We start from the raw sequence: 20,459 nt of genomic DNA, 5'->3' as shown, positions 1-20,459 counted from the left end.
TTCACTATAAACATTGTCCGGAAATAGTGCCCATTTCTGGAAAGGAGGTCTCGCTAACCAATCGTTGCTAGGGGCGGGATACGCCGGCTCATTGGTTAGATTGGAAGAGTGGGCGGGGCCAAGGGTCGAGGGGCGGCCAAAGCTAGGAGGCGCGAAGCGAGGCAAATTTGCAGCCACCGGGGTAGGCGTGGCTCCAGGGCAGCCGGGAAGAGGATAAGGGGGCGGGGTCCGAGGCCGGGGCGTGGCGACCATGGGGCGGGGCGACCGTGGGCCCCAGAACTCAGCGGTCGGCGACCAGCGGCGGGAGATCGTGGGCAAGGGGAGCGCGACAGTCGCTGGTTGAGGAGATCGGCGCTTGGCCGGTAGGTGACTGAGCGGGATCCCGGGGCTCGGAGCAGGGAGCACCAGGGATGGGTCGCCCCTCCGACCCGGGATGGTCTGCGGCCTGGCCCGCAGCCCCGGAATAGTGGTGGTCGGCGGCGCGGCTGGTCCGACCCACTCGCGCGCGGGCCCTCGGCCCTGGCGGCCGGCCGCCGGCGCTCCCTCACTCACGCTGCCAGGGCCACGGTCGCACGCCGTGCTCGCCCCGCACCCCCACAGGTGACACGCTTGCCCGAAGCGCGCGCGGGGGCGCCCTGCTTCCCTTTCCCCAACACCCCGACTCCCCTGCGCTCAGCTGCCCCCACCGCCAGGCCTGCCCCTCCAGTTGCGTTCCCTGGGTTTCCTTAGGATGGGGGCTCGCCTCGGCCCCGGGCAGAAGGTGTCTAATGCATAAATGCGCCCTGTCCGTGCGTCCTCCCACCTGTCCTGGCAGTGAAACCCTCAGGCCTTCCCTGGGAAGTTCTTGGGTCACACACCCGGAGGCGGGGAGAAGGAGCAGAGCCTGCCGGTGGTATTCAGAGGAGCAGTGCTGGCCACTCGCACCATCCTCCTGCTTCCCCTGACTCCTCTGTAATTTTTTTAAAACTTATTTTAAGTGTGTTTTTCTAGGACCCATCAGCTCCAAGTCAAGTAGTTGTTTCAGTCTAGTTGTGGAGGGCACAGCTCACAGTGGCCCATGTGGGGATCCAACCGCAAACCTTGTTGTTAAGAGCATCGTGCTCCAACCAACTGAGCCAAGCGGCCACCCTCCTCTGTAATTCTTGTCTGCTCCACTCCAGGCTTTATCTGTTGGCTCGGATGTAATATTCTCATCTTGGAAGCCGGCAATGGCCCCTGGCAACCTGCAGCCACCGGGCACCAGGCAGAAAGAAGCCACTTGTACAGTGCAGAGTCCCACCTGCCCAGGAACCTCCTTGGGGCTGGATAACTTCAGTAGAAGCTTTTCCTTCCTTATTAAAGTTAAAGTGTTGCTGTCAGTCCTAAAGAATGAACTGGGAAATGAGTATGAGAGAAAGGGGAGAATGAATGGAGAAAAGGTACAGCAATCAGTGGTGTAAATGGCAAAATCACTTTTGCTAACTGGAGACAGTGAATCCCAGTGACTTGATTAAGAACTCTAAAAGCAGGTGAAATGAAAAACGATGAAAGGTGGGGCTTGATACAAAACAGCAGTCTGAAGTTTATTCCAGGAAAAATGTTGAAAACCCCTTGACTAGAAACATGGTCGTTCTGAAACATTAGAGGGAGATAGTATCTTAACATTAGTGAAGTGTGTTTTACTGAGTATCTTAGTATCTTCGTACCTATAACCTCCTTTTTCCTTTAGACCTCTGTGTGATAAGATAGCATTGTCCTGTTTTATAGATTAGGCATCTGAGGCTGGGAGGGAGGAGGGGTATAGATCTTGCCTAAGGCCTCATAGCTAGGACTCAGGATGAACTTGAGCCTGGGCCGCTGGAAGCTTCCTCGGGCTTCTTCCCTTGGACCAGGACCACATTCTGGGCCTTTGATAGAGGAAGGAAGGAGTAGTGTTTGTTGCAGTATTTATGCTCTTAACGTGAGAGGACAGGTGCTTGTCTTACTTACAATGTGTTTGGATTTACTCTTGGTGTTTTTACATTTTAAGTGATGTCAAAGTCAGTTCCTTTGGCGCAGCGATGCCAGACCTCGGAGTTTCTCAGAGACACCTTTAGGACATCCTCATTTATTTTGAAGGGTGTGGTGAATTCAGAAAGTCTCAAATAAAAGTAATAGTCTCTGATTTTCATTTGAGAAATCTGTACCTAGGTATATGTCCCAGTACTTTTGTGAAATCCGACAGCAATAAGTGGCCAACCTTTAAGTCATCTTCTGACTGTTTTCAGATTATAAGGAGCAGTTCTGAAGGGTTTTTTTTGCCCCTGGTATTGTCTGTTAGAGTTTGTGGGAGCAGCACCACAGACAAGCGACCTTGCCAAGTGAGCCTTCATCTATTAAACAAAAACGTCTGGTTGGCCGTTTCGCCTCAACAGATGGAGGTTTGCTTCCTCATTTTGGTTCTCCTGTTGAACACTGACTTCTTTGTGATCTGCTTGGAGTGTTTGTATATCATTTAATGTTGAGAAGCAGGCTGGCCCTGATTGGTTGTCCAACTCCAGGGAACTGTTGTGATTTTTTTGGTGCATGATAACAGTTCATCCTGGCCAGGGTCTGGTGAGAGATCTATAGAGATGTGAATGAGGTAAAGCTTCCTCCAGGGTTGTTTTCTTCGTTGTTGGCACCCTCTTAAGAGTGTCTTATCACTGTGGCCTGTGAAGTCACTCTGAATTTCCTATTTTTTTTCCTGTCTCAATGGACAGCACATGAGCTTTCCTAGCATGTGCTGACATGATGAAGAGCTGGCAGATTCATGTGGGTTGACCTGACAGATGTTCTTTCTGGGAGGATAGTTAGGAAATCTTAAAATCAAATTCAGTCCTAAATTAAAAGTAGAGGTCAGCTTGATATACTTACAGGCAGCATATTTGTACCAATGACTTCCATCATCTCAAAGCTGGTGTGTGTGTGTGTTTTTTTTTTCCTGGCAAAAGGTTAAAATGCAACTAAAATTCTGCTTTCATGATTAATAAGTCACTACCGCAGTTGTGTCTGATGCTTCCTGTTTGCCCCATTTTAGTATTTCAGTTAAACTGGAAACATCTGAGCATTATAGGCACTTTTGACGGCACCGATGTGAAATTGGCGGGAAGGGTGACAATTCCATGTCAGTGGATTTGGGGAACTCTGAGGATCAGTCAGCCCCTCTGGCTCCACACATCGAGATCCCTGGGAAGGGAAAGGAATGGGGGTGAGCATCTTCAGGGGGGAGGAGGGGGAGCACTCATAGTAATGCACGTGTGAAGGCTTTGCATGTCCTTGGTGATGCTGACTGAAATGTCGAAAGCAGTAGAGTAGAAATGGAAGGCCAAACGTAGGGCAAATTATGTAGCAGGACATCATTGCACTTGAGCTCAGCGAGACGTTGAAGTGTGTTGGATATGGGATTCTTCATTGTGGGCTTGTCTTACTATCTGAGTGACAATGCAGAGAAAAGTCATTTTTCCTCAGTGGCCTGTGCACCCTTTTTTGTATTCTGATTTAAAGGATTCTCTTCCTTTCTTGCTGTTTTGTACCCTCTAAATCCCTTGTTCTCCTGATGTAAATCCCTTGAAATTATATGGCATTAAGAGTAATGGTCCTTTGTAGCTATTCTTTTGTATTTTCTCACAATATGCATATAGAGACCGAGACAAAGATCAGGAAATTAAAGCCTTGTAGGAGAAGTAAAATGGATGAGATTACTCAGGAAATCAGTGTCATGCCCAGAACCTAAACCCATAATTCTTGACGTCTAGTTCACTGCTTTTTCTACTAAGTTACTCATGAAAGAATAACTTGTTTATTCCCCCAAAAAAAGTCAGTTTTGAAACCAGTGTAGCTGCTTTATCTATGTTTCTATCTATCTATGTACCTATGTACCTATCTGTCTATCCATCTATCCATCTATCTTCATAAGTATTAATATTAATAAGTGTCGTTAATGATTATTGATATCCATTATTCATAATAATCAGTAATAAAAGGCTGAAACATGAATAGCACATTCTCTATATGGGTCCGCTCATCCCCATTTTACAGATGGTGAAGTGATTTACCCAGAGTAGTAGAGCAAGTCCATGGTGTCTCCATGTCAAACGTGGGGATTCAGGGTGTCAGGTCCCAGGGTGCCATTGTCTGCCGGTGTGACCTCCAGCAAATCACTTCACTTTTCTAAGCATCGGTGCCTCATCTGTAAATGGGATCAAAAATTCATGGGGTTGTTTTGCGTAGAAAATGAGAGGATATCTGTAAAGGGCTTAGCTCAGTGCCTGGCACATAATAAGCCACGGAACACGACAGCTGTAAATGTTGTTGTTTGGCTGTAAATGTTGTTGGTAGTAATAATAGTAGTAAGAACAGTGTAGTAGCTGCCAATTACCACATTGACTCGACCTGTTTTCTGTAAGATGATGTCAGGAGCTCAGACTGCCTGACAGGGCAGAGTCATTTTCTCAGTAGGACCTCCAGGGGGACGTTTCTTCTGTCAAGACATTTTAGCTGTCAAGTTCGCCCTGTCTTACACTAAATACTGGCCTCACCACCCTCCAAATGAGCCTTAAAAGGCCCAGACTCTGCCCAGTGAGAGTTGGTAATCCTAAACCGAGCGCCCCCTTGTCCCTGCCAGGACTCGGCGTCAGAAGCAGAGCTAAGCCTTTCTTGCGTCCTCAGTGTGGTGACGTGGGTCCCAAGTTTCACTCTGGAGGTGAGAACAAGGAAAATACTGTATAGAAGATGAGTCCACAAGGATTTGTTCCTCTTTGTTTAGGGACTAGGAGGGACATTTTGGTTCTATGGGGTAGGGTTCCCACCACCACGTGGCACCCCCAGCTCACCATCCTTTCCTCTGATAAATATGCCTTTGTCAGCTTATCACCAGTACCATGTCTGGGGCCCCTGGATCTGTAGTCAGAGATTTGCAGAGTTCCCTTTAAATCACTGAGGGGGGCTAAGGGGAGAAACGGTTTCACATTACATTCTAAATTCTTTTTTCCCCTTTTTAATACAAAACAAAAATATAGGCTCCCACCAGGCTGATGTTCCCTTTAAATAACATTTTGTTTTCTCTTGGGGAAGCTGTCTCAATAGCCAAAGAGTCATTTCTAAAGTGAACCTAGTTTTTAGAAAAAATAGATCACCGGATGTCAAGCATCATGTTCAGATGAAAATGAAACCACCAGGCCTGGAGTGGCAGCTCCACACTTAATTTCAGGCTGGAGGTGAGAGGTACAGTGTGTCTGGACCCAGCTCAGTAGCTGGTTGGCCCCCACAGTCTTCATTTGATAGGTACCTTCGTCATTTTCCAGGCAGCTTTGCTTAGGTGAGCAGAGCACTTTCTCTGGAAGGTGAGTCACCCATGCAGGGGTGTAGGTGACAGGCAATTTATTCCCCCAACACAATTGCGGCGGAAGTCTTGAGCAGACTTTGTGGAGAAGCCCTCTGCCAAAGCTCGTGTTCATTTCGGCCCAAGAGCTTTGGAGGCAGGGATACGGAAACAAACGGAAGCTCCCAAGGCTTCCTGACTGACAGAGGGATGGATGCCCTGGTGGGGAGGGGTCATGTGGACAGGGCACAGGGCCCAGATCAGCAGTGCCACTACACTCCTGAGTGCAGGCACCGTGAGGGTGGAAAATGGCCTGCTTCCCGTGACAGTCGGCAAAGAAGCAGGAGGGGAGCTTTGGCTCCGGGGAGCTGGGAAACCCCTTGGCAAAGAGCAGAGAGATACAATCCATACCTTGGTGTGAAATACCTTTCAGGGAACGCTTTTCTACCTGCTTCCTTTTTGCCACCTGAGTTGGAGGCTCTGATGAGCTCCAGTGATTGGAAAGGACTACATTAAACCCTGGATTTCCGGAAACTTCGGAATTCAAAACCTGCCACTTGTCTCTGCTTCTAGAGCCACTGTTTGGACTGAGAAAGAAACAGCAGAGGGAACTCCTGAGCCATCCCTTCCACCCAGTTTCTGGTTGCTATGGCTTCTGCTGGCCCTCTTACCACTAAAGCCATGACCGGGTGTTCATCAAGGTAAAGAGTTTGTTCAAACTCTGCAGTTGGTGTTGAGCTTGACTGCTGATGGTCAAGGACATGTGTAATCAATGTCCAGTCACCCACAAGGTGGGCTTGACTTTATGGAAGCCTCAGGGAGAGAACTAGTATCACCTGCAAGGGGTTGCAGTCTACTCCCTAGGTGTCCCCCGCCCCCTCCACACACACCGTCTGTCTGGACTTACCAGGAGTCACTCTGGGCAGGCATGGCTAAGTGACCTGAGGCTTCACCACTCTGTCAAGAAAGAGCTATTAGATTACAGACTACAAATGATCCTTACTGTTTGTGTACTCCTTTGTTTTACAAAGGAAAATAGTGACCGAAGGAAACTGAGTGAGTTGCCCAAAGCCACATGGCTAGTTAGTGACAGAAACTGACTAAAGTCCAGGCTCTTTTCAGGGTGCTGTACTGCCACTGAACAAAGGAACTACTCCTGGAGCAGGAACTGTATTTTTTAACCAGCTCCTCCTTTGTTCTCACCGCCCCCCCCCGCCCCCCCACCGCGACCCCATCACCCTCAGCCTTTCTACAAGCTCTGGCAGACCTGGGAAGGGTGGAGCCAGAGCAGCAGCTGCTCTGAGTCTAAGAAAAGGTAAACAGAAAGCTATTTATTTGGCACTCTCTAGTAGCATGAAGTTCACGTAACAAAAAGAAGGTCATGGTTGATAAAATACAATTCTGGGCAGGGTTAGCCGGAAGTCTCAAAGGTTGCCTACACCTATAGGGCACTTTCCTCCCTGGTAAGCAGTATCTTACCTAAAGTGGGCGTTCAGTTACTATGAATGATTGATTGTAAGGGTACAAACCCACTAGGCACCAAGAAGCTCTTCTGTATCTTTGTCCTGTAAAGAAGAGACTTGTTGCCGGTGGCATGCCAGTGGCCAGAAGAGCCAGAGTGGTCAACGTCATCCCAGCTGGATCCATCCAGCTCCTTTCAGGGAAGAGGTTCTTCCTTGTGGGCAAAGCATGATGTCATATCTGGATGGCGTCCCCTGCAAGTGCAAAAAGCTACTGTATCCAAGATCCACTGCCCACATGCTAACATTGACATTTCCTTTTTACTGGGCCAGAACCAGTCTACTGGTCAATACCAGGGACAGCTGAGGGGCTTGGGAGGAAAGGGCAGCTTAGCCAGACCCAAATGAGGATGTTATTGCCAATTAAGTTTAGAAAGGGACTCCTTTAGCCCAGGAAGTTGGTTGGATGAACCAGACTCCTGGAGACCATGCTCGGCAGTCCAAACTGGCAGATGCTGAACTTTGAGAGGCAGAAATAGATTTACAGAGATAAATATCAAAGGCAGAAATTTGTGTACTATCTCCCTCCTAGCAAGTCTATGAAAATCTGAGCCTAGATGGATATCATCCAGTTCAGAAGGGTCATTTCTCAAGGAATTGGAAATAACTGGCTGTCTAGGTCAGCATTTAGGAACGGGGATGACAAGCGTGGCTCAAGCCAGCTTGCGTGACACCTTGCTGGGTTTCAGTCCGTGCACCATGCTGTGACGCCTTGTGCAGGGAGCTGGTTCATGCCCTCTTCCACAGTCCGGACACTCACATGCCAGGCCAGCCAGGCTCTCAGAGCCCGCGGCACTCATTTATTCCTCAGGAATGTGTCAGTAATTCTTTCATTCAGTGAATACTCATCAAGCGTATCAGTGTGGCAGGCTCTGCTAGGTACTAGAATATAAAAATTAGGAAAATGAGGTGTTATCCTCAAGAAGCTCACCATGGCAGGGGAAAGATAGACACGGAAGCAGACACATTTCAGGTGCTGACTTGTGAACCATGATTGTGGGAGCTGGAGAGGGTTGAGGAAGGCACCACGGCCCAACTTGACCCAGCACTAACTATTACACACAGAGCTCCTCGGAGAGGAAGAGCCACTCCCCCCGCCCCCCATTCTGCAGGTGTCTGGGCAGGAACCCCCTCAGCCTTTCTTTCGTCTTGGGGCCTTGTACTGCTTGTCAGCTTGGAATAGGAGCTTGAGAACAATCTGGAAACTTCAGCACCCCGGGGGAAAGGAGTCATTTGCAGAGGTGTAGGCACTGTGAGTAGAAATGTGCTTCAGCATAGTTCAGCACAGAAGCAGACAGTGAGTAGCCAATTAATAGAGACATGGCTATCTTATCCTAGCCTTCCGGGCTGGAAGAGAGAGGGCAGTCAGCACACTGGCAAATCCCAGGGCTTCGGTGCCGCTCTGAGACAGACTGTAGGTGGCTGATCCAGTGGCCTGACCCCTGATAATGCTTCTTAACTGAGTTCAGCATTCTAGGAAGGCCTTTCCAGGGCTACGATGGTGAAAGCTCTTGAGGGCAAGGACCTTTTCTGTCTTAGTCACCACTGCGTCTGTGCTGATCAGCAAGGCATCTGGAACGTGGTAGCCACTGGCTGAGTATTGGCCGTTGAGTAGCCACTGGCTGAGTATCGGCCATTGAGTGAAAGTACGACACTAGAATCCACACTCCTTTTTCTGGGCCCTGCTAGCCTGAGAGAGGATGAGAGAACCACAGGCTGTTTCATGGTTCCGCCTCCTTTACCAAGGAATTGACGTGAGATCCTCTGCGAATATTCCGTCATACCACAGGTCTCAAGTCCTTTCTCCCTGTCTGGGGGAGGACACGAATGTGACCCTGTATTGTAAAGGGACATGTCAAATGCACGCCTGCTGCTCGTGTCCTCGGGCTGGTCACTCAGGGCAGTCTGTCAAAGGGTGTGTAATATCTGAAACGAAGCCCCAGTCAGGGTTTCACTGCCAAAGGGCCAGAGCTGGACCATGTGCTTCCTTCCATTTGCCCCACACATTGGAAGTCTTCTGTGGAAAGGCGAGGTGTTTGCATTTCTTGTTTATTCTGAAGTTCCTCAAACTAGTTCCTCAATTTCAGAACCAGTCACCAGAGACTATTTACAGCCTCCTCCCTTATAGGAAGGCTGAGCCTGTCTTTCTCCATCTCCTCTGAATACAGGTAGACCCTGCTTGAAGCCAGTCCCACACCTGGGAAAACCAGTTACAAACCGAGAGAGGAAGGGAGTGGTTGTAGTTCAGTGTGTTGACCATAGCCCGAGGCAATGCTGCTTGCTCAGAATTCAATCCAAAAGTTGAAATAAGGAGAGCAAATGTTGCTTGTAATGATGACCTCAGGCTGGCAAGATCCAGAAGTGCATTTGGACTCATCAAAGAAAGCTGGTTGTGTTTCGCCTGCTTTTATGCCCTGTTTAGGGCAGTTTATGGCACTGTAATCTTTGGAAATTGGTCATTATTGACCAAGATACACTGCAGCCCCCACTTAACCAGAATATTCAGTTACACAGAATACCCCAACCTACAGATTTCAGTGACACTTGAACTTTTTTTTACATAACATACATTAAAATTCCTTGCTGCTCTATTGTATAAAATGGAATACGCATGTGGTTGGGGTTTTTCCCTCAATACTACTTTGCCCACCCCATTCTCCTGCATACCAATTCCATAATTGTCTCTGGATTAACGATACCCTGGAGATAGCTATTGGCTGTCTGAGTGCAAAGGATTTGAAAGTTGAATTGAGAATGCCATTGTAACACTTTTCTTGTAAAGCTTATACGATGCCCAAATCAGAGACTGGGAAACAAAATACTGATCGTGTTTATGAAGATGCTCAAGGCTTTGCTATTTAAAACAAAACAAAACAAGACAAAAAACAAAAAAACACACAGTAAAATAGGCTGAAGAGGCCTGGAACCAGCCTTTATAAAATGAATGGCAAATTTGAAGTTTGTCCTAGAATTGGTCCGGGGAGGGGGGGGTCAGCTCTGCTGGGCATGGGTGGGACTAAGGAACACAGTCCTGCCACATGTCCAGCTTGGAATCTTTGCTCTCCGTTGCCATTTTAAAGTTGCTTTTTCCACTACAGGGGCTGGCTGTGTTTATTCTTCCCAATGGAGATGCACCCCCCCGCGTCAGTCCCTGAGTTTCTCAGTAATAAACCTTTGGCTCGTGGCAGTTTCTGCATATGGGTCCTAATGTTTAAAACAGATCATTTGAAAGTGGATACAGTGTCATGGCTAAGAGCATGGGCTTTGACGTAAAAGAGACCCGTGTATAAATCCTGCTTCTGCTACTTCCTGGCCTTGGACAGATTACTTGACCTACTGAGACGCAGTTTTTTCCTCTGTCTAAAGGGAATCATATTAGTGCATTGCCCACAGAGTTATTGTGAGGATTTGAGAAATAATGCATGTATTACCTAATTCACAGCAACCACTAATAGCTGTCAGTATCGTGTTTATTATTACTGACAACCAGCATGTGTATACACACACCAGCAGATTGTTGCAAACACCCAAAGATGTCCACAGGACAAGTAATTTCAGCTCTGGCTGCCAAAGAATTCTGGGTCCTGGTTTATCATGCACTAGTGTGTCTTTCCCCAGTTCAGTCAGAGCTGAGACACTGCCCCCAGAGAGAAGCTGGATAGCATGTGCAAGTGCTGGTCAAAGAACATTCTCCTTCATGGGTTGTCCTTTTCTTCCTGACCGCTTCTGCCTCTCTGCTCTTGGGTTTCTCTCCTCCTTCTTTGATAGTGTTTGTTCCAGACGTTCCTTCTGACACTGAGGCTACTGGCTAGAAGCTGTGGGAAGTGGGTTTCAGCTCTGCATAAGCAAGGACTTTCAAAGGACTGGCGCTTCCAGTTATGGAAAGCACTTCTCCTCTTAAAACAGCTTCCATCTCTCTGGAGATTCTGCTAATGTTTATAGAGCACCTACTGTGTGCCAGGCACCGTATTGCGCATATATACATTGTTTCTTGCATTTATTTATCCTGTAAAGTCCTTTTATGTAGGTTTTAGGATGCCTGTTGAACAGATGAGACATCTGAGAATCAGATTAAGTGACCTGCACATGGTCATACACCAGTGTTGGGAGACTAAGATTCGAACTAGATCTTTTGAATCCAAGCCCATTCTGCTATGTAGCTGATGGCCATCCCTCAAGATTATTAAGTGATATGTTGGAGTAAGTGGCGTCTAGGGCCCTTCTGAGCCCAGGATCATTTTGTGATTCCTTTCTCATTTATTTATCCATCCACCCATTTTTCCCATCTGGATTATATGCACCTTGAGGGTAAGGATAGCATCTTTCTAGCAAATAACCAAGATAATGTTTGAGAACCACCTGTCCTTGACTGATGGATGCTGTCTACTTCCCTGACACAGAAATAGGAGAGAAGAGAGAACTCACTGAGAAAAGGGTCACCCAGAAATTCCAATTCCAGGAGTTTACCACCTAGAATTACTAGTCAAGTGCACATAAAAAAAGTGAATAAAGGGTTTTGTTTTTTGGTTGTTTTCTTTTTGTGTTTTTGGTGTTTTGTGGTTTTGGTTTTTTTTTTTTTTTTTTTTTTTTTACAATATTACTTATAAGAGTGAAAGATTGGAAACAATTTGAAAGTCCAATCGTGGAAGAGTAGGTGGAGAGATGATGGTGAATCTGTACCATCATTAAAAACAATGCGATAGGTCTACATACACTGCAGTGAAGCAGTGTTCATATATATTATTAAGTGAAAGAAGCAGCTTATAGAAAGTTATGTGTGTGTAATCCTGTGTTTATTTTAAAAATAATCCCAAACTGTATGTATATGTGTAGCATCGGATCTAGAAGGATTTGTACCAAACTTAATTGTGTCTTTTGTTTCAGGGAGGAGGGAGTGGTACAGGGATGTTTTCTTCTACCCTGTTTCCCCGAAAATAAGGCCTAGCTGGACAATCAGCTCTAATGCGTCTTTTGGAGCAAAAAATAATATAAGACCCGGTATTATATTATATTATATTATATTATATTATATTATAGCTGGTCTTATAGTAAAATAAGACTGGTCTTTTATTAATTTTTGCTCCAAAAGACACATTAGAGCTGATTGTCCAGCTAGGCTTTATTTTCGGGGAGACACGGTAGATACACTTTTGTATTGTTTAGATTTTTACAATGAACAAGTATTACCTTTGCATTTGAAAACAAAATAAAGATTTTTTTTTTTTTAAGTAGCGTCAGATATTACATAAGGGAGGTAGTAGAGACTAGCCAGAAAAACTTGCCTCTCTCAGGTTTCCTGGGTTGGAACCAGGCCTCAGATCCCACTCTTTGACATAAGCAGCAAAGGAGGAGCTCGTGGTTTTCTTTCAGATCCAGTTCTGTTGTTTCCCACTCTTTGTGGTGCCACGAGTTTTTCTTACACCGAGCGCTAGCCCAGACCTGTAATCACTATATACACTTGTCATTGGATGATTACAAATAACAGCACGGAAGCCATGGTCGTCAGAGTTGAGGGCATCTGACAGAGCCATCTTTGAGCACCTTCCTACTTGAATCATAACTGATAAAACCCACAGTCCCCAGGGGGAACAAGAAAGGGAGTGAAATGAAAACCAAAACCAGGAAGGACGGCTTGCCTATCTCCAGCTTTCTGTTTTAGTGGCCCTGCTGCCCAAACTCACTGACCAGCCACAGAGATTCTGGTGAAGCTTCCCGTGTGAGTGGTGTGTGTACGGGGTGGGGAAGCCCCACTCACAAAGGTGGACCAGATGCCTCCTAAATTCTCGTCCCATACCAAGAGACCCCTTTTGTAGTTATAGCTTGTTTTCACTGTAAAATTAATACTCCACAGAGAGCATCTCTGGAGCGACATAGAAGAAAGCGGTAACGGGGATCCCCTCAGAGGAATGGGGGAAGGGTGGAAGGACTTACACTTTCCATTGTGTATCCTTTCTGTATTTCCTTTTACCACTTGGAAACATTATCTGTTAAAAAATGAACACTGAAAAGAGTAATCATGCTAACTGAAAAAAATGTGGAAACATTACAAAAGTATAAAGAATATTAAACACCACCCAAAGAGCATTGCTGCATGTCTGTGCTAGGTGTCTGCATTTTTATAAATGTTGATATAATATACAGACACATGATAGGTGGGATCACACTTTAGATATAATTCTGTATCCTTTTTCTGTTAACAATGTATCCCATAAACATTGGTCCAAATAGTTAAAAATTATTTGTAAACATTTTTAATGGAGGTACCAGGATTTATTTAATAATTCTCCTCCCCCTATAATTAGATATTTTTTCCAGTCTTCTATTACAAAAATACACTGAACATCTTTGAGCATCTTTTTCCATTTTTCTATTTGCTCCATGCCTAGATTGCAGATCTGAGTTGTGCCCACAGAAATGGCTGCTTTCTCTGGGTTCTTTCATGTCTGGCTTCTCCAGAGGTCTTTCATCTACATTATTTCATCTGATGAGGGTAGGGAGTGAGGGTGTGATTAAGGGCCAGGGTGAGCGTGAGGAGAGGGAGGAGACCTGGTCCAGTAGGTGGTCAGAAAAGCAGGCCGTGCTTTTTTTTCATTTCATTTCGTGCCGTGGAGCTTTTGGGAGGACTTCCTGGAGGAGGAAGGTCTGAACTTCGCCTGTGAGGGACAAGCAGGATGTGCAGAGCAGCCCACACAGGAACATGGCACACACAGAGGCGTGCAGCCAGCAGGGTGCGTGTGAAGAGATCAGACTGGTCAGAGCCAAGCCCTGGGCTTAAGGAAACAGTGGTCAGACAGATTATGGACCACAGAGTTGGGACTGGGCCCATAAGCAGTGCAGAGCCGACAGATGTCTTTGACCTTGAGATGATCTTAAGGATGTGACGTTTTAAGATTAGCTCACCATCAGTGTGGGAGGGGAGGGGGTCAAGGAGAAGCTAGAAGTGGGTAAGACCTATGCTAACAGAATAGATGGGAGGTGATTGCCTCAAACATTTAAAGGGGCCCGTTGACAGCAGTGTTCCTGCGTGTGTGGGGCTATAGCCAAGATTGACAGGCATGTGGTAGGAATTGGAGGACAGTCGTAAGTTTTATTGCATACATTTCATTTACCCAGCAGTTTCACCTATGGATTTGGCAGTGAGACTGAGTTTTTGTGGGCATGACAAGTTTCTTTTTTGTAATTGATCTGTAAGATTTTAATGATTAATGTACATTCACATTTCACATCCTCCTTAATGGGAAATGCTTATGCAGAAATTGCTCTCCTGGGAAGGAGGCCTGAAGCAGGTGAGTGAGGCAGGTTTTGAGATTCCTCCAGCTGAGTTTCATCAGAGTGCACCTTCCTCCTTCCTTGGATGTCTGTTTCTGGGTCCCAGTGCCCACTCGGTCTCTCTGCCTAAGGAAAGAATTAAGTCTCCCAGAGGCCTGTAACTTGTGATATTGTCAGCCCAGGCCGGGGAGGTGGATGGAGGCTCTGTTCCAATGGCAGGGTTTTCCTTTAATGCCCAGCACCCACCATCTGTCCATACCTCATAGGTTCTTCCATCTGGAACTCTGTCCCTGAATTATACCCCTCTCGCTCTTCTGAGAATTTAACCCCTGGGAGTGTATCAGAACCAATCCTATTTCCACAATCTGGTATCTGAACTCCACCTGCAGCCTCTTCTCCGTGACTTCCTGACTTGCGTGTTACCCACCAGCAACTACGAGCTGTTTGTGATTCCTACATAGACTCACTTCTGTGCCTTAACTTCGGCCATCCCCTCTACCTGGAATACCCTCTTCTTTTTCTTGGGAAATTTTTGCTCACCCCTCGAGACTCAGCCCAGGTATCACCTGCTTTAGGAAGCCTTTCCTGACACCCACCAGACTGGGCTAGAGGTCCCTCGTGTGTTCCCATTGCCTCTGCTGTGTATCTGTATCTGTTGTTGTGTTATTGTGTTGTATTCTAATTTTCTATTTGTCTCTTTCCTCCAGTAGACTGTAAGCTCCTCAAGGGACCATATCTTCTTCCTCAGGGTACCCCCAGTGCTCAGCAAAGGGCCCAGCATCCAGCAGGCCCATTGCATGCTCAGTCTGCAGTTCTCTGCAGTGTGATAGGACACTCTGAAGCCAAGACCTTACTCATCCATAAAGCCTCAACCTGCCACCAGTCTCTGGATTTTGAAGCTCTTTATTGGATGTGCATATAAGGGATTGTTATATCTTTTTTGTCTTAAGTATTTTGTCTGATATTAATGTTACTTTTTTTTCATTGCTCTGGCATATCTCTTTTCCATCCTTTATGTTCAACCTTTCTGTGTAATTCTGTTTAGTCTCCTTTAGTCAACATCTAGCTGGATCTTTTAAAATCCTGTCTGGTTGTTTATGTTTTAATAGGTGTGTTTAATCAATTCATGTATGTTGTGATGAATGATATATTACTATTTCAACTTATCCCTGCCACCTTGTGTTTCATTTTATACTTATTATCCTTCTTAGCTTCTTTTTTTTTTCATTTCCTTACCTTTTGTTAGAGTGATCAAATTTTCTATTTTTCCTTCTTTACCCTTCCGGTTTGGAAACTTTGAATTGTATTTCTATTCTTATAGTTAGTTATGCTTAACTATTAACATATATACTTAAAACTATAATTTCTTCTGAAGACGTATAAACATTTTCATATGTAAATTCCACGAAAAGACACAGCTCTTATCCCTCTTTACCCATTGAACAACCCACTCCTTCCTTATTATATTGTCTAGAACTTAATGTTTTAAAATGGTTTCAATGAATATTTTACGTTCCATTGTTAATTAAATTAAGCAACATATCATATTGATTCCTGTGATTACCGTTGTTTCTTGCATCCCATTTCTTCTCTGGTTTACTTTTCTGCTTGCCAGCGCACATCCTTCAGTGGTTCTTTCAGTGAGGATAGCGCCATCTTTCCTGAAACTCTTGTTTATATGTGTGTGTATTGTATGTGAGTTTCTTTTTAATTGTTTTAAGACAATGAAATAACTTATTAAAGCTAATCAAGTTAAAAATTGTTAACACCCCAGGAACATGAACTAGTGAAAGTCAACTAGAAATCTGACCAATTTTTTTTTCTGATTCAGCCCTTACTGATGAGACACCCCCAACCCCTCATTTTTACTTCTTGTGCCGCCACAAGCTAGGAAATTATCACCAACAGTGGGCAGATTCTGTGGGTAAAATAATGACAGTAATATCCGCTGGGTAGTAATACTGCTCAGTTCCTGGTTGTTCCAGGTACCTCTGCCAACAAACTTTTATTCTATAAAGAAAATGAGGATCCTTGGGTCCCGACGAATGGGTGAGGAGTGTCCTAGCTTTAGCTCTAACCTATGATAGATGCTCTAGTTGTATAAAGTGGGTCTCATTTGTTTCTGCAGATAACTTACTTCTTGGAGCCTTAGTTTCATCATCGATAAAATGGGAATAATAATACCAACCTTACAGGGTTGCTGTGAGGTTCATCAGTAATGTAGATAACGCACCTAGCACATGCCCAGCACACAGAAGAGGTTTGATGACAGGTTATTACAGTGCCTGGCCCTTAGGAGACTCACTGAACACTTGTCGAATGGATGCAGGAGCCTATCATAAAAGGCTTCATTGAGGAGATAGGTTGTAAAGGTGAGATCTGGACAGATACTAACAAAGGAAGAAGGCATTCTCTATGGGAGCAACAGGACAAGCAAAGGAAAAGCATTGGAGGCCCGCCCATTGCTGCCCTGCTCAGGCCAGCGAAACGAGCGGTCTGGCTAGAACAGACGCTGGGTGGGGGTTTGGGTAGGGTGGCCAGGGCTGAGTGTACACAAGGATCTCTAGGTCCGCCTGGCCAGATGGCTGTTCTGCAGGCCTGGCTCTGGCCCTTGGTCCCCCTTCCTGCACAGCCCCTCGTTCTTGATAGGCAGAGGCTAGCCCAGTGTGTCCTAGTAGCCAAGCAAGCTGGGGCTTAAAAGAGGAAGCATCAGAATAAGATTGGTTTTCAACTAATATTTTATTACGGAAGTTGAGTCATTCTACTTCTGCTATTTGTCCCCTCTGGGCATTCAGAGAAGGACAGATTTTTACTTCCAGATGAAATAGTCATGAGAGGGATTTGCCCTGGTCTGCCCTGGCCCCTCAGAGGACATTTTCAAAATGACCCTGTAAAATGGAGATTTTTTTATCTCCTTTATTTACAGACAACCAAGGCTCAGTGTGCTGAATGGCTTAGATAAGGCTCGACATCTTGACTATATGGTGCTGAAACAGAGAAGTCCCATTGTCTCGATGATAGCATTTGTGAGCCTGGTGAAGGGTAAGGAAGTGAACTTCCATTTAGCATCTTCTGTTGGCCAGGCAAACCGATTGGCATTTCATGTACTGTTCCTCATTCAGTCCTCAGAACGACTCCAAAGATGCTAAGAGAAGAAACTAAGCAGCCTGCTCAAGGTTTATTTTAGCATGCAGGCTCAGGAGGCAGCAGCGTGGGGTCAGCCCCACCTCTGCAACGTGTAACTGTGTGACTGTGTTGGCAGGCTTCTTCTGAGCTTCTCTCAGCCTCAGTCTTCACATCTGAAAATGAGATTAATAATGGTAGGTGCTCAGTAAATATTGACAATGATTGACAATGTTCTGAATTGGAGTCATCCGGTCCTCAAATAGTCCTGACAAATCGGTGGAATTTCGAGAACTAAAAAGAACCTCAAAAGATTTCCTAGGCCACTGGTTTGCAGACTCTTTGTAGGATTCTGCAGAGGTCCTTGGTGGGTGGAGGGAAGCTGTGGCCCTTGCCCTTATGCTTCTTTAGCATAGCAGCTGTTTCTAATGTGAGTTGCATATCTGTTGCATGCTTCTTTTATATATTGGGGGTTGAGGTATGATTACATTTGACAAAAATGGTCCCGTTTCTTTTTTTAAAAAAAGTTGCCAAGGCTCAAACCCCTATCTCCTGGTTCCTACTCTGTTGTTTTTACTGTGCTTTCTAAAATAGGGAAGTGAAATATGACACATTTTAGAAAGGTTATCATCACATTAGATCAAAGTTTAAACCATTAGTTTTGTACCCTTCAGTGGATAAAAAATTCATTTAACCTAAACTCCATTCCTGTCCCAGAATCCTAGGAACAGAAATTTTGCTGTCGAGAAAACATTGTTGTCACAGCCTTCGACCAGAACTGTACAATAGAACTTTCTGCAGTGATGAAAATGTTTTCTAGCTGCACTATCCAACATAGTAGCTACTGTAACTGAGGAACCGATGGTTAAATTGTATTTAATCTAATTGATTTAAATGTAAATAGATACATGTGGCTAGTGGCCGCCATATTGGCAGCACAGCCTTACAGGATAGAGAGGGGGTCAAAGAGGGGGTCGAATGGCAGTCCCTGGCCCCTTGCCATCAGAATTGTACAGAAAGCTTGTCAAAAGTACATATTTTGGGCCTAATGCCCAGTGACTGAGTCCATAGGTCTAGGGTGAGTGCATTTTAAGAACTCATCTGGTTATTCTAACTTGCAGTCAGGTTAGAAAGCTTTGTATTAGCAAGCTCTTCCGTGGGTGGGAGAGTGGAGCCAGAATCAGGCGTTTAGCCCTGGCCTTGATCTGGGGGATTACAGCAACCTTCTGGGGAATGTTAGACTCTTGGAGAATGTGATGGAAGCTATGGACCTCTTCCCTGGAAAGATTCAAACTGCATATAGTTTCTGCATCTCATAGACCATCCTGAAGCCACCCTTGAACCCACATTAAGAACTCGTCCTCACCTTGCACAGGAGAGCCGTACTACGTGGGGAGGAAGCCGAGTTTAAGTCTCAGGGCCTTGTCTACAGGGGCCTTGTCCACAGCAAGCATGTGATCCATATCTGCCAAGAGTTGGTCTGGTACCAGCCCAGTCAGTCATTCCTACCCCCAGACTTCCCCAGGGGCTCGTCGAGGTACCCCAGAAGAGAGAAGAGGCAGTGTACAGGCTTTAGACCCTACAAGAATACTGAATGAATTCCACCCTTTTCCCTTTTGCTTTTGTTTTCATGGCCTTGTGAATGAGCTGAGCAGATTTGGCTATTGCCCCTGCTCACGTCCTCAGCCCTGATGGAGAGCAGAGGACTGAGTGCATTTGAGGCCTGAGTGGAGCTGGGGAGAGAGTCCAGACTGAGTAATGGATCAGGATTTTGACCTGCCTTCAAAGGCAGAGACATAACTGGCTCCCATTTAGTCCTCCCTCCCCACAAGTTGCAGGAGAGAGAAGAAGCAGAGCTGCCGAGCTGTGATCTGGGGCAGTGAGCCAGGGACCAACGCCCAGGGCTGGGAAGGCCACCTGGCCGACAGTCCCAGGCTTAATGCAGAACCCCATTTTTGTGGACCAGAACCTGTATACAAGGGGAGAAGGAGGGAAGGAGGGAGTGTGTGTGTGTGTGTGTGTGTGTGTGTGTGTGTGTGTGTGTGTGTAAAAGAGCTGCTGTGGAGCCAAAGTGCCCTGAGAATAGCCGCTTGAACTTGGAGGCCTGAGTCACGGTCATGTGGCACAGGAAAGCCAGCCCCAGGAGAAGCTGTACAGTTCTCGGGCCGTGATTTCATGCCACTGGGAGGTGAGGGGCAGCCTGTTTCCCCGTGCCCTTCACAGGTTCAGCTGCCAGCTGCTGGATTAGCTTCTCAACAGCCTCCTTGTTCCTCTCTCTGCCTGCCAGGCTGTTGGATGAGTCACCCGGGAACTGCAGAGGCCCTCAGCGCGGCTGCCTCCCCCTCAGGTTCTCCGGGGCGAGGGATTCTGGCATGCTCACCAAGGGAGGACCAGGGCCCCTGGCCAGCAGTTCACCTAACCACCAAGGTGAAAGGATGGCTCTGGGGGTGATGGGGTGCCCCACAGCCTCTCTAGTGGAGCTCTAGCTCAAGATGAGTCATGTCAGGCCGAGACAAGCAATGGGAGCCGCAGCACAGCTAGGTCTCGAGCAGCTGGGTGTCCTTGGAACAACCACGTACCACTTGGCCTCGGTTCTCTCACTCGTCAGATGGAACTGTCTCTTCATTCCCTGTGCTCAGGATCATCTTGTCTCTGAAGGTCATCCTCTGATCCCCTCATTCAGCCAGCATCAGTTGTCCCATCTGTGCCCTGCTGTGCGATCTCCTGAGGGCACCACCTCTGCCCTCAGGAGCACTCTCACAGGAGAGGACCACGCGTCCCCACTTGTATTGGCCTGTCACCCAGGACACGCGGGCATCCCAGAGCCTGGGGTTCTAGGTCTGGGCCCTGTACTGCCATGTGCAGTCTAGGTGACCTTGGGCAAGTCACTGCCAAATTAGGCTTCCATTTCTTCAAGTGAAAATGAGAAGGTTACAATAACGTGGAGGTCCCTGTAAGCACACCTCCAAGACTGTTAGGTTCAGAGGTTTCAGTTTCTAAGATGTCAGTCCCCATGGCAAAGAGGCAGAGAAAAGTAGGAGCTACTGTAGGCCCTAGATCAATTCCTTTTTGCAGGTTGCAGGGGTTAAGGTGTGAGGTGGAACGAAAGTGTGGTTACTAGAAAACAAAAAAAGCCTGCCTTGGAAGACTTTCACCTAATTGCAATCAGAATCCCTCTTAGACTTCTTAAGGTCATCGAGTAACAGTGAGGCCGCGCATTCAGCCTC

At 46.4% G+C, this 20,459-nt stretch overlaps 1 protein-coding gene across 1 annotated transcript in view; it reads left to right on the top strand.

Moving 5' to 3' along the window:
- The first annotated feature begins 226 nt into the window (after nucleotides 1–226).
- Nucleotides 227–20,459, top strand: part of MAP3K14 (mitogen-activated protein kinase kinase kinase 14) — a 40,227-nt gene continuing 19,994 nt past the window's right edge. The window contains exon 1 of the mRNA XM_081028190.1: nucleotides 227–362. The gene's annotated coding sequence lies outside the window, so the exon portion shown is untranslated. The remainder of the gene's footprint in view (nucleotides 363–20,459) is intronic.

The sequence above is a fragment of the Rhinolophus hipposideros genome, assembly GCF_964194185.1.
Source record: "Rhinolophus hipposideros genome assembly, chromosome: 20".
Taxonomy (NCBI): domain Eukaryota; kingdom Metazoa; phylum Chordata; class Mammalia; order Chiroptera; family Rhinolophidae; genus Rhinolophus; species Rhinolophus hipposideros.
This window is presented reverse-complemented; position numbering and strand designations above follow the sequence as displayed.